Source organism: Paramormyrops kingsleyae, chromosome 2, assembly GCF_048594095.1.
Source record: "Paramormyrops kingsleyae isolate MSU_618 chromosome 2, PKINGS_0.4, whole genome shotgun sequence".
Classification (NCBI taxonomy): Eukaryota; Metazoa; Chordata; class Actinopteri; order Osteoglossiformes; family Mormyridae; genus Paramormyrops; species Paramormyrops kingsleyae.
In genome coordinates this window covers 40,200,641-40,212,643 of record NC_132798.1, presented here as the reverse complement: position 1 = coordinate 40,212,643, position 12,003 = coordinate 40,200,641, and the positions used below count along the sequence as shown (strand labels likewise).

The 12,003-nt window shown below is 42.0% G+C and overlaps 1 protein-coding gene across 3 annotated transcripts in view; it reads left to right on the top strand.

The window, feature by feature from the left end:
• Positions 1–12,003, top strand: part of LOC111857809 (transmembrane protein 132C) — a 200,220-nt gene that overhangs the window by 37,722 nt on the left and 150,495 nt on the right. Inside the window, exons 1-2 of one of the 3 annotated variants that reach the window (XM_072709118.1) lie at positions 6,106–6,144; positions 6,237–6,293. The exons of the other annotated variants lie outside the window; for them this stretch is intronic. The gene's annotated coding sequence lies outside the window, so the exon portion shown is untranslated. Of the gene's footprint in view, positions 1–6,105; positions 6,145–6,236; positions 6,294–12,003 lie in introns of those variants that run through there. 3 annotated transcript variants of the gene reach the window in all.

Genomic DNA, 12,003 nt, shown 5'->3' with positions numbered 1-12,003 from the left:
CTAGAAAGGCTCGGATAATTTACAACGGAAAACAGTTTGCGGTATGGCTCAATTCTTGGTGGCAGTGGAAATCGCCATTAGTGGTGAGCACTATGGCTTTGCACCTTGGTTGAGTGCCTGTATGAGTATTTTCAGGGTACTCTGATTTCTGGGTACTCCAAAGATGTGATTTGGTGAATTGGTGTGTATGAGTTGCCTATGACTATGTACCCCATGATTGCATCCCATGGCGGGTGTCCATGACTTATGCACTGTACTGTCTGTGATAGGCTTCAGGCTCACTATGACCGTGTACTGGAGAAGCAGTTATGGAAGATGGATAGCTAAAATACAGCTAAGATGAATTTTATGATTGCCTTGATAACTATGAATACTGTATTCTGTCTTGCTAAAAGGCACATAATTAACAACATAAAATTATATAAAAGCAGAATTATGCTAAAGTTCCCAATCACAGAATATTTTTGCATGCTAATCTTCTATTCTAAAAAATAAGCTCTGTTATCTTTTAGATAACAAGGTGTTTTTTTTCAGAAAAGAGCATATGAATGTTATTTAGAATCATAAACAGCAAAACAAAAAAATCTATTTCACAGGTTGCTTCAATAGTAATTTGTAAAATTTGGATTTGGACTTGAATTTTTGTTTTGTTTTGCCAAGAACACAAGCCATTAACCTTCTCACGTTCCAGGGAGAACACTGATCTTTAGGAATATCTGATCTTGTATCAATATTTTTCCTGAGGAAAAATAAATGCAACCGCTCTTGCCAACTTGTAATACTCATTTTTGTACATACAGTACTTATTTAGCTTGAATTTTTGGCAATAACAACGGAACACTGGCAAAGGGAGGAGACCTTGCATTTATTGATTTATTTTATCCCATTTGCAATTGTCATAAACCTTAACACCGTAATGTGAGATTCATGTTTTTAAGACAAGGAAATAATTCAATTCCTGTTCCTCTGTGTGAGAGAAACATGCTGCCTGGGTTTGCAGCCGTGAATAGTAAATGTACCTGCACTAGTGACACACAGTGCAGACCCTGTTTGCCAGCAGCCCAGGTGACTGCCTTTGTCAAAGGCTAAATCCAAGATGGCAGTTGCAGGAAGTAATTGAGCCCAGGAACAGCCCTTGGATGTTGTCTGTGGTTCCGGTGACCGATAATGATGTTTGCCTGAGGCTATGCATGGACTACCGTGAGGTGAAAGGGGTGACCTGAAAGGATTTGTACCTGGTCCTGTGCATCAATGACACCTTGGACTGTGCGGCTGGCTCATTGTGAATCAGTTCTCTGGACTTCCGAAGAGGGTGAAACTGATGCCCAAGGCCAAACTTTTTCCATCACTTTGGCAGCTAATAGTCATGCCCTTTAACCTCAGCAACACTCCAGCCACCAATGTTTAATGAAAATGTGATGAGCCCACCACGTTGACTTGCCTATGTACAAGGTAGTGTACTTGGACAATGTTCTGCTCTGACACATACTGCAACGGCATGGCTTGTCAACTAACCCAGACAAAGTTGTGTAGGGTTGGCTGGCACCCAGAAGCATGGCAGAGGCCTCTTGAACTTGCACTTTACTACCATCAGTTCATCCAGTCTTCTGCCAGCATTGTACTTCCCCTCCACCAATTGACAGCGAAGGGGCAGCAATTCTTTTGGCATGGTGATTGTGAAGTGCTGGTAGGCCCTATTGGAGACTTTTCTCAGCCTTGATCTGCCCTTCATTCTTGACATAGAAGGCAGTGAGAGTGGCATTAGTACTGTGTTATCAGAACAAGGGGACAGACAGCGTATTGTAGCCTACTTCAGCAGGACCCTGAGCCACCCAGAGATTACTCCATGATTACTCCAGTTAGTAGTGGTGGCGGCTGTGTGACAGTTCCGCCCTCACCTGTAATGCCGCCTCCCTCTGCTGGCTTCTGCGTTTTTTTTTGTTTTTTTTTGGGGGGTGGGCAGGTCGCCTAATGGATTTAGGTTCTATAAGGGGTCTGACTGCAGAGTGATGCTGATGTCATGTCCCAGTGCCACTACAGTACGTCTGCAGATATTATGCACGGCTGGATGAGTGAATGGGGAGGCGGTGCAGGTCCAGGGCCTGCTATTGCAGGTAGCGGCCCAGGAGGAGCTGCAATGACTGAGGGACCAAACGCTGACATGGATCCGGTGATCCATTGGAAGCACCAAGGTCGACAGCTGAGTCGTGAAGAGGCAGCTCCATAGTCACCATCGGCAAAGGTGCTGTTTGGGCAGCAGGACTTGATTCTGTAGGAGGCAATGCCGCCTTGCTCCTGACACTCAGCTGGGGACCTGTGTGCACTGGCAGGTGGTGGTGCCAGAAGTGCTGTGTGATGGGGTCCTGAGGGCAGTGCCACCATGACCTTTTGCAGGAGGTGTGATGACTCTACAGCCAGGAAATAGCCCACAGGACAACTGCATGCCCTCCTGCAGCAGCTCCAGGTGGGAACATCGACAGAGAGGGTATACGTGCATGTGCTAGGGCCATTTTCAGAGGCCGAGCAGCGGAACTGGTTTTAGTAGCATTTTATTTTTTTTTCCAAAGTGGCCAGAAAACTATGCCATCTTCAATCGGAAAGCAGGCATCATTCTGCTGTCTTTTGGGAGGCATGTCTGTGGGCTTTGGAATCCCTGTGGAACTCCATAGAGAATATGGGTGCAATTTTGAGGATCAGATCCTAGGGATCTCTGTAGGTAGTTGGATGTTAAGACAAGGAGAACCCCATTTTACCCATAAAGCAATGTGATGTTGGGTACATTTAACAGTACTCGTTCTGTTTTGCATCAGTGCAAAACATGCACGTTGTTCCCTGCATACTGGTTTTCTGTGCACTGTAGCCATTTTTTGCACATGGTACTCTGATGTTATTTATTATCTTAATATTATTTTTCATATTAAGACATCTTGTGCAGTGTGAGCTGTCCGTCTTGTTTTCTTCTGTTAATCTGTAACTTTGATTGTATTCTTTACAAATATATGTCCTGTGAAATCTTTCTCCATATATTGTGTCATTTTTGCCCTGTATTTCATGTTTGGCACCAGACCAGTATTTTTATGGTGCAGCTTGATGGAAGGACGATCCATGGTGTGGCTAATGGACACAAGGGGAACTTTATTATAAATGAAACTCGAAGACTTGAAATAAAATGTAAAACAAAACCTAACAATAGCTAAACACAAGGAAAAAACACCAAACACATTCGGAGCACAGGCAAGGAAACCGCAGCAATGAAAGGCAAGGCAGTACATATAACCACATACAATAACCAACTAAAGAACCAGGCAAGGCTAAGCACGTTTACACACACAAGTCACAATGGCTATACAAGAAACAGGTGTGGGCTTTTGATGATTAACCAAACACTAGGGATTAGGAATTAGTCACAGACGAGGGTCAGAATCACTAAACACTAAGGACACAAACATTAGGAGATACTAGGAACTGGGATACAGAATATTACTACAAAACTAGAATCAAGAAGGGATAACAAGAACAAAGCCACCTAGACAATGACCAATACTGAAACAACATGGGGAATAACAGAGTTCTGGGGCAGAAAACAAAATGTCCAGCAATAATTGAGGCTGGTCTCTAGCCAGCCTTGAACCCATGATGGTTAGGGAGCATGACTCTCAGCCACACACACAGCTCATTCAACCACACAGCAACCCACACTATGGACTGTGATAGATACTGAAAACAGAAAAGAACGGGATGACCAGCGACACCCGCTGACAGAACAGGGAAACAATGGATAGAACAGGACAAGACAGGGACCGATCCTGACAAGTGTAAGATGCACGTGGTGGGAGGAGAGAGTGTGTCTGGCACTTCCTACTGGGCAGTGCAAAGCATGCTGGGAGGGAAATTGTGAATGATACTTGGTATACTTGTTTTCTTGCTCTGTTATATTTCTCTTGTCTTGTTTGTTGGTCATAATAGTGCAGCGTGTAACATGTAGTTATTTTTGAGGGAGAGGTTTTATACAAGCACCGTTTCAGAGTGCACTAGCTAGAGCAGTAGAGCCTTGTGGATTTCCATGGTTCCTGTTGAATCCATGGCAAGAAACATTGTCTGAAAAGAGCTTATTTGTCAACAAAGTCACTCATTTATGTAAAACTGAACTTCAGTAGCTTCAGTCTAATGCTACAGTGTACAGTAGTTTATTAATATTGATGATACAATAACATTTATAATTTATATATAAACATTTATAAGTATGCATAGTTGTACACTATACATTTAAAATTAATTAAAATGGCTATGTCAACTCATTCAGACATCTGTATATCATTGCACCAGAAGGTAGTGAAAGAGATATTTCACTGAGGAACAATATGATCTAATTCACTGATCTCATTTTTCAACAATATATCTTTCACCCGTTGAACTAAGTGAATGTTGACTCATTGAACAAACTGAAGGAACTGAACAATGAATCACTCATTGAATTAAATCAATGAATTGAACAAATCAGTGCTGTGACCAATATCACATTTCAAACTTTTGACCAGTATTTACAGCATCAGGTCTAACACAAATGTAAAAAGACAAGGTAAAATCTATTGATTTACTATATTTCACCAATGTATTTGACCAGTATGAAGCAGGTTTTAATTTTTTTTTTTTATAATGCTATATATTAAGGAAAAATTTATGATCTTGGTCCTGATGTTTTGGGCTGTATTTGTGTCTGTCTTCTTGTATTATATGAAATCAATGAGCAGCAAGCGACAAGCTGCTGTTTGTCATATGCAGGCATAATGCGATTGAAAATATTTTTTACCAACATCAGGTACAGTTATGCATGGTCAGTTTAGTGGAGGTCAGATATGGTGCACTGTTGGGTGCAACATGTTAAAATATTACTTCCTCGTTGACACTGCACATCATAATATATGGTTGTAGATAGACGGAGATACTTCCTTAAATTTTATGACTGATTCATCAGTGACAAACTGATTAATAATTATATGAATGTAAATACTGAGTGAAGGAAAAGTGAAAGGAAGGTTTTGGTGAGTGAGGTCCATGAGTTGTGATCACTGATGGCAGTGTTTGGGCCCCCACATACATACAGAGATGCATCTAGTGTTTGCCTTGAGCCTTACCTGAAGTTTAGCCCAAAGTGTTACATTAAGAGTTTGTTCCTTAAAATGCTTACAGAGCATATCACAAATGTGGAAATTGTGTGACCATTAAGGGCAGTAGAGATTCAGTGGAGATGATACATACCTGCACCAATGCTTTGATCGCTCACCATTGTGGGAGACTTAGTGTGATGAGTGTAAATTTAGTATTGCTTTGAAAGAAGAAGCTGAGCCTCACCTTGCCCCTGCCCCACCACACAACCAGTGAAGTGCATGCTTACTGCAAATCTAACCATGTGGTAATTATGAAAATACTGCCCTTTCCATACATACTTGTAGAGTAACAGTAATTTGATGGCTGTCTTTTTTTATTCTTTTATGTAATTGAGCTCATCTCTCTACTAGAATCAGTTGTGCACATTTGTACCTGTCATGTGTAAGAAGCAGAGGACTGGGTGAGAGCAAGTCAAATGGGGTATTTAGATGGGGTCAGTGACTGTGGTAGTCAGTACCTTTACATGCACAGTTATAGCTCGACTACGGCATTTAATTGGGCTTGTCCCAATATACATGCATGGGAAGGGAATTGATTTATTGACCAAAGTATGTCCGACTCGGCTATGATATGTGGCGGTATGTTTCCTTTTGGCTTGTTAGTATTGGGCTTTTTCCGGTTGACCTATTACGTCACAGACGTGGAAAAATTTTGAATGAATAACAATGGGTGCGTGGACAAGAGAAGTGACAAGCTTTAATTGCGATTTGATAGGAAGAGCAGATAGAACAAGATTAGGATAGCATAGCAAGAAATAAAGTATTTTGTATAATACACTACGACATCACGGAATTGGAAATGTTTTTAAATTGCAGTGCAATTTTGTTGTAATAAATTCTGGAGTATTTATGAAACAAAAGGGAGTTCAACATAAATTTCTCAAGAACCCATCTAGGAGTGATTTAAACAGCAAGGATGAAAATGATTATAATTGTCTCGGAGAACGCATGCAGCGTTCATGCGAAAGCAGCGGAGGTAAACTTTAAACTGATTTTGAAACATACTAGACAATCTTGAAAAGGAATAATCATTAAAATTGCCAAACTTTTTTCCCCCCTATGACACAGTAATCATGTTTTGGCGAGACAAGCTCCCTGCGCTATAATATTCGTACCAAACTGAAGGTAAGAAAAAACTTGATCTTAATTAGTCTAGCTGACCAGCGGTGTAAGAATTACATGTGCATAACATGTGATGTTGGTATTAGTATCGCATATCGTCCAATCCTACTCAGCGATTCATCGAATTTAGTACAAAAACCCAGATATCATTCAGCACCAGTCCAAGTTTTTATGGCAGTGGCAAACCAACACCCAGTACAGGAAGTATATACTGTACATTTGGTACCTTCTTGAAGTATCAAAAGTACGGTATCCGGTGCGGTGGAAAAGCACCCTTTAGCTGAGCGGTAAATTGGACAGCTTTACAGGTCTGCACATTTCGTATGTGTTGTACGTTTATTTTTAAAATCTGTTTTACAAACAAGATGCACGCTATTCCTTGTGGCTATGGTGTAACGTGAAGGCAGACAACACCGCCGTATAGTGCTAGAGAGCGCCAACAACACAGCCCCAGCTATGCTCAGTACTTCTTCTGTTATGTCCGGGCCGGGGGGGCTGGAGCATGTGCACCTATGCCAGTTTGAGTACGATTGAACGTACACTTCCAATCGCATTATCTAGGTGATGTGGACAGTAGTCGAAACTACGAGAATTTGATTTAGTATGACTTCAGTCGCACTAAAATGTTTACTTGTATACACTTTAAAGGTTTGGTTTTAGTCAGACTAACACAATAATTCGATTTCCATAGCTTCAGTAGTCGAGTTGTAAAAAAAAAAATCAGGGGGGATGGTGAATTTTATCGTTTATCATACATATTTTGTGCTGATGACAGTGCACATGGTGGGAGACCAACTGTGTACCCTTTTTATTGTTGTTTAAGCAAAAACATAATTAATATATTCTACTATCCTAAAACAACATGCATGGTGTGGATGTTACGTGTCAGATACTCCTGTCATTGATCCTAACCGAGGCATCTCAGAATTGGAGTCAGTCCCCTGCCTGGCATAGCTATCACATGCTCCATATAGTTATGGTCAAATGCAGAGGACACATTTTCCCACTTGGTTCAAGTGCAGCTTCATACTCATGGTACTTTTGGTAATTCATCTATTAAAATTCAAAATAAAACCTCAGAAAACATTGTAAATGAACATCTGAATCCTCTCAAGTCAGGTCAAGTCCATTTTAATTCAAATGCAAAAACAAAAGAATGAAACCATTGAAACAATTTACAAAATCTGAAAATGAATCTTACAAATTAGCTACACAAATACAGTATATAGCACAAACAGATTTTTTTTGGATAAAAGTGACTTACATAAAACCTCATAGAAGTTTCTAAAGATTATGATAATCATGTTTTTTGTTGTCAATTTTCCGGGCTCTTCCTTTTTTTTTTTTTTTTTTTTGGAGTCACCGAGTTAGAGATCGTATCCCTTCACTTATACAGCAACCGTGTCTCACGACGGACAGGTACTCGGCCGTTCGGGTGTTTTCGGCACCAGAAGGAAGCCTACGAACGCAAAAGTGACGAATGTAAGTGACGAACAAAATAATGAACGTAAAAGTGATAAGACAAGCAGAGACGGAACATGAAAAATACATCCGAAATCGCGGGGGATGTTTTTGGAGGTTGAATAGCCAAAGATCAGTTTTAAAAACGTTTTAAAATAATTTTAAAAATCGATTCGTTCAGACTTACGAATCGGTTCAACCCGTTCACTAAAAAAAACGAGTTAAAAAGAAAGATTCGTTCGCGAATCGGCCATCACTAATGCATTCATTGATAAAATAGCACAAGGGATGGAACGGGGGGATGTTCGTTTTAGAAAGGGGATGATTTTGACTGTTTTTATTTCAGGGGGGATGACATCCCTCCTCATCCCCCCTCAACTCTAGTACTGCTTAGCGTGCATGTAAACTTAGTGACTGGGAAGCTGGAGCGGGAGGGGCTTGTGTTGCATCCCACACACAAAACAGGTGATCATTCCATTAAATGTCCCATTGATTATGTGCGTGTGTGGGGGGGTGATGGCATACAGGAAGCGGCAGTGATAGGCCCCAAGACGTCGCTCATGTATGGAGGGGAGTGGCAGGGCCAGCAATCTATCATCAAAGCTTAACTGACAGCGGGGCACTCTTGTGTATGTCATTGCCTATGTTTACCTTGGTCCTGACAGTTTGAGGATGAATATTTATTTCCATGAACTAAAGGTTAATGTAATGAAGCATAGATCGCTGCAGCCAATGGAATTTCGGTGGGATGGATAATGGGGCATGCTGAAGGGGGTGACTACAGCAGTGGAGTGGAAGGTGCGCAGCAGAGACGTGAAACGCTTTTATGTTTTGCTGATGGCCATAAGTGGGCATAAATCATTAGGCGACGCAGATCAGGGTCGCGCTGTGATGGCAAATCAATCGGCTGACAGCGAATTCCATATTTCATGAGAGATGCTTTGGGTGCATACAGACGTGAGCTCTTTCCCCCTTGTACCCCCCCCCCCCACCCTTCAATGCCGGCAAACTTGTTGATGAGAGATGCATTAAAAATGGGCCTGCCCTTTGCAGAGCTCTGTTTTGCGACAGCGAGGCTTAGCGGTTGTTGTGCAGGGATGGTTTGTCTGCCCAGCCCCCGGGATCCTGCTCCGCTGACAGCTCCTGCCAGTGGACTCAGCTGATTGACTTCAGTTTGACATGCAGTATATAGTATATCACCGTGCTCTATTGGCTGTTTTCTGTCTTTTGCCCAGCACTTCCTGGGATCATCGCAACCTGTGCCTGATAAGTGGTAAGAGAAATTGCACGGATAGATGGAGTATGTCACTGGCAATAAAGAGCAAATTGTAAAACTCCATTTAATCCACCTGTCATTTCCTGGGTCTCCAGTCAGGAGAAGGTCTGACTCTGGACCTCTTAGGGGTCTCTGCTGGCCATGTTCTGCTTACCTGTCGTGTGTCTGGCTCACGCTGTCAGCTCTCATTCAGGTTAGCAGCTAAGCCGCAGGGCCACTGGCTGCTGTTCTGTGTGGTCAGCAGCCTGAGTGTGTCCCCCACTGCTTTATAGGGAGTAAAGAAAAATGAGGGCTAGTGGCTTCTTTGCCCATTTTGGTCAACTAAGTCAGCACTGGCTGGGAAACATTGTTTTTGGCTCTGCAGAACAAAACAAAACAATGGGGAACTTGCATTACAAAGTTTTGTTTATGACTTTTGTCCACAACTAGCAATTATTATTGTTTTTGATACAGCTGGATAATTTACAGGGGCATAAGAGATCTTCATCAACCCTGATGTATGAATTTAAGTGTTGTTTGCTATTGTACTGTGTAGTTTATTTCAGTAACATCCATTGCCACTGTCAAACTAGTTTACTAAACTGTATATTCTTCCATGGCAAAAATTCTAGCAACCTTTCAGTCACCAGACCAATTCCCTAAACCCTATGATACCTGATGAAAGTTTCAGCATTAGCTGTAGAGCAAATGCTAATGGGCATTAAGTCATTCAGCAATCGACGGCATCACAGGGAAGCTCTGCAAAGTCATTGATTAACTTCAAGAAGGAAATGCCCAACATCAGACCTCGACAGCTGCAGGGGGTTTTGGTTTTAGCTCAGCTCATAATTGCTTTATTGAGGTAATTATTTGCAAAGTCATTCACCCCCACTTTGAGCAGTAAATCAGGCATTGTGTCTCTGTATTTGTGTGTAGGTGTCTTTGTATATACCTATACGATCTCTCTCTCTCTCTCTCTCTCTCTCACACACACACACTCACACAGGGTTGTAATGATATCTTTGTGGGGACTCTCCATTCCTTTCAATGGGGAAAACATGATGACCTTAACCCCTACCCAGCCATAACCTTAACCATAAGTAACCAAACAAAATACTTTCGGCATTTTTGCATTTTTAGTTTTTTGATTGTACACACAGATCTTTGTGGGGACCTTAAAAATAGTCCCCATAATGTCAAAATAACAGGTTTTTATTACATTGTGAGTGACATTTGGTCCCTGGAATGTAATGTAAACATAATCCACAGACATATGCAGACATGCACAGAGAGAGAGAGAGAAATATATACTGTACATGCACAGATGCAGAAGAAATAAATGAGGAACTGATGGCAGCTGAGTCTGAAAGTGTGAACGGGATGCTGCTGCCGGGATGACATTGTCTCATCTCTCATTTCTCCGGATAATGGGCCGTACTGCTTTGGACGAGAGCCACACTCACGGCACGACTCAGCGAGACGCAGCCCAAAGCGTATTCACAGGGTCTGTCGTCAACAAGATGTTCATCTCCTGCATCTGACGACATGTAACATTGTGCTGAGTGGAAGATAGTTTTCCCCGTGCCCAGGCATATGAAACTAGCCGGTGACTAATTAAAAACAGCTCGCCTGAAACTCTAATTGCGGGCACTGCGTGGCACAATCACGCGCACAAATTTGCCTTCCTCTAGCCCTCTTTTTTGTCCCATCTTCAAGAGAGAGTGCATTATCCGTTTGGGGACATCTGGGCTTTGAGTGTACAGCCATTAATCCGCTCATTCATTTTATTTACTGCTCAAGCACGGCTTCTTTCCCAGTATGTTTTTGTGATCATCCTGTCACTGTAAAAGAGATGCATTTGCATAAATTTGAATGCATTTTCCTGCCGACTGGTAAATAAAGAGAGCGCCGCAAGACTGACTGGATGCTTCCTCCCCTATGCAGACTCTCTGGAGAGGGAAAAGAGAGGGGATGAAAAGCAATCTGGTCACAAATTTGTCGCAACAGAAAAGTGACCTCATTCTGATGCAGGAGTGTATTTTAGTCATAGGGCCTCTTGAAATGTCAAATTGGGATGTCAGATTGCCTTGTGTCTGGACAGGTGAGCACTTTTTTAGTATTAATTGACCTAGAGAAATGGCAAAAAGAATCTAACAACATAAAAAAAGCATTTAAAAAAATATTAAACAAACATTTAAATGACACAATTACTCAATTCATTATACAGTAGGCAGAACCAATAATTTAGGTGAGAATGTTTTCATTATTCAGATTTGGGCATGGTGTGATGCATAAAAAAAAAACCTTTTTTGATCACAATTATAATGTGAAAGAAATTCGACCGAGGAAGGCGATATAAGCATATCATAAAGTATGTCTAATATGACATAAAATTTTTTCAGTAACTTTCGCAGAGCTGTTTATGCAATGCAGGGTTGTAGCAAGCCTGGGAAACTACGGCAGGAATGACCGCGCATGAGGCAGGGGACATCCTGGATGGGACGCCAGTCCATCACAGGGTACACACACAGTAACACACTCACTCAGGGTAATTAAGAGTCATTTCAGTTATATGTCTTTAGATTATGGGAGTAAAATGGATTATGAAGACATGGGAAGGGCACGTAGACACTGCACACATGCAGCCAAATCAATGATCCACACTAAACACAGGGAGAGCGCACAATCACTGCATACATGCAACCGAGGCAGTGCTCCATGCTAAACATGGGGAGAGCATACAGATGCTGCACATATGCAGCCAAAGCAGTGATCCACACTAGACACAGGGAAAGCCCACAGACACTGCACACATGCAGCCGAGGCAGTGCTCCATGCTAAACACATGGAGGGCATGCAGACACTGCACACACATAACAAAGGCAGTAGTCTATGCTAAACATGGGAAGAGCCCACAGACACTGCACACATGCAGCCGAGGCAGTGCTCCACGCTAAACACATGGAGGGCATGCAGACACTGCACACACATAACAAA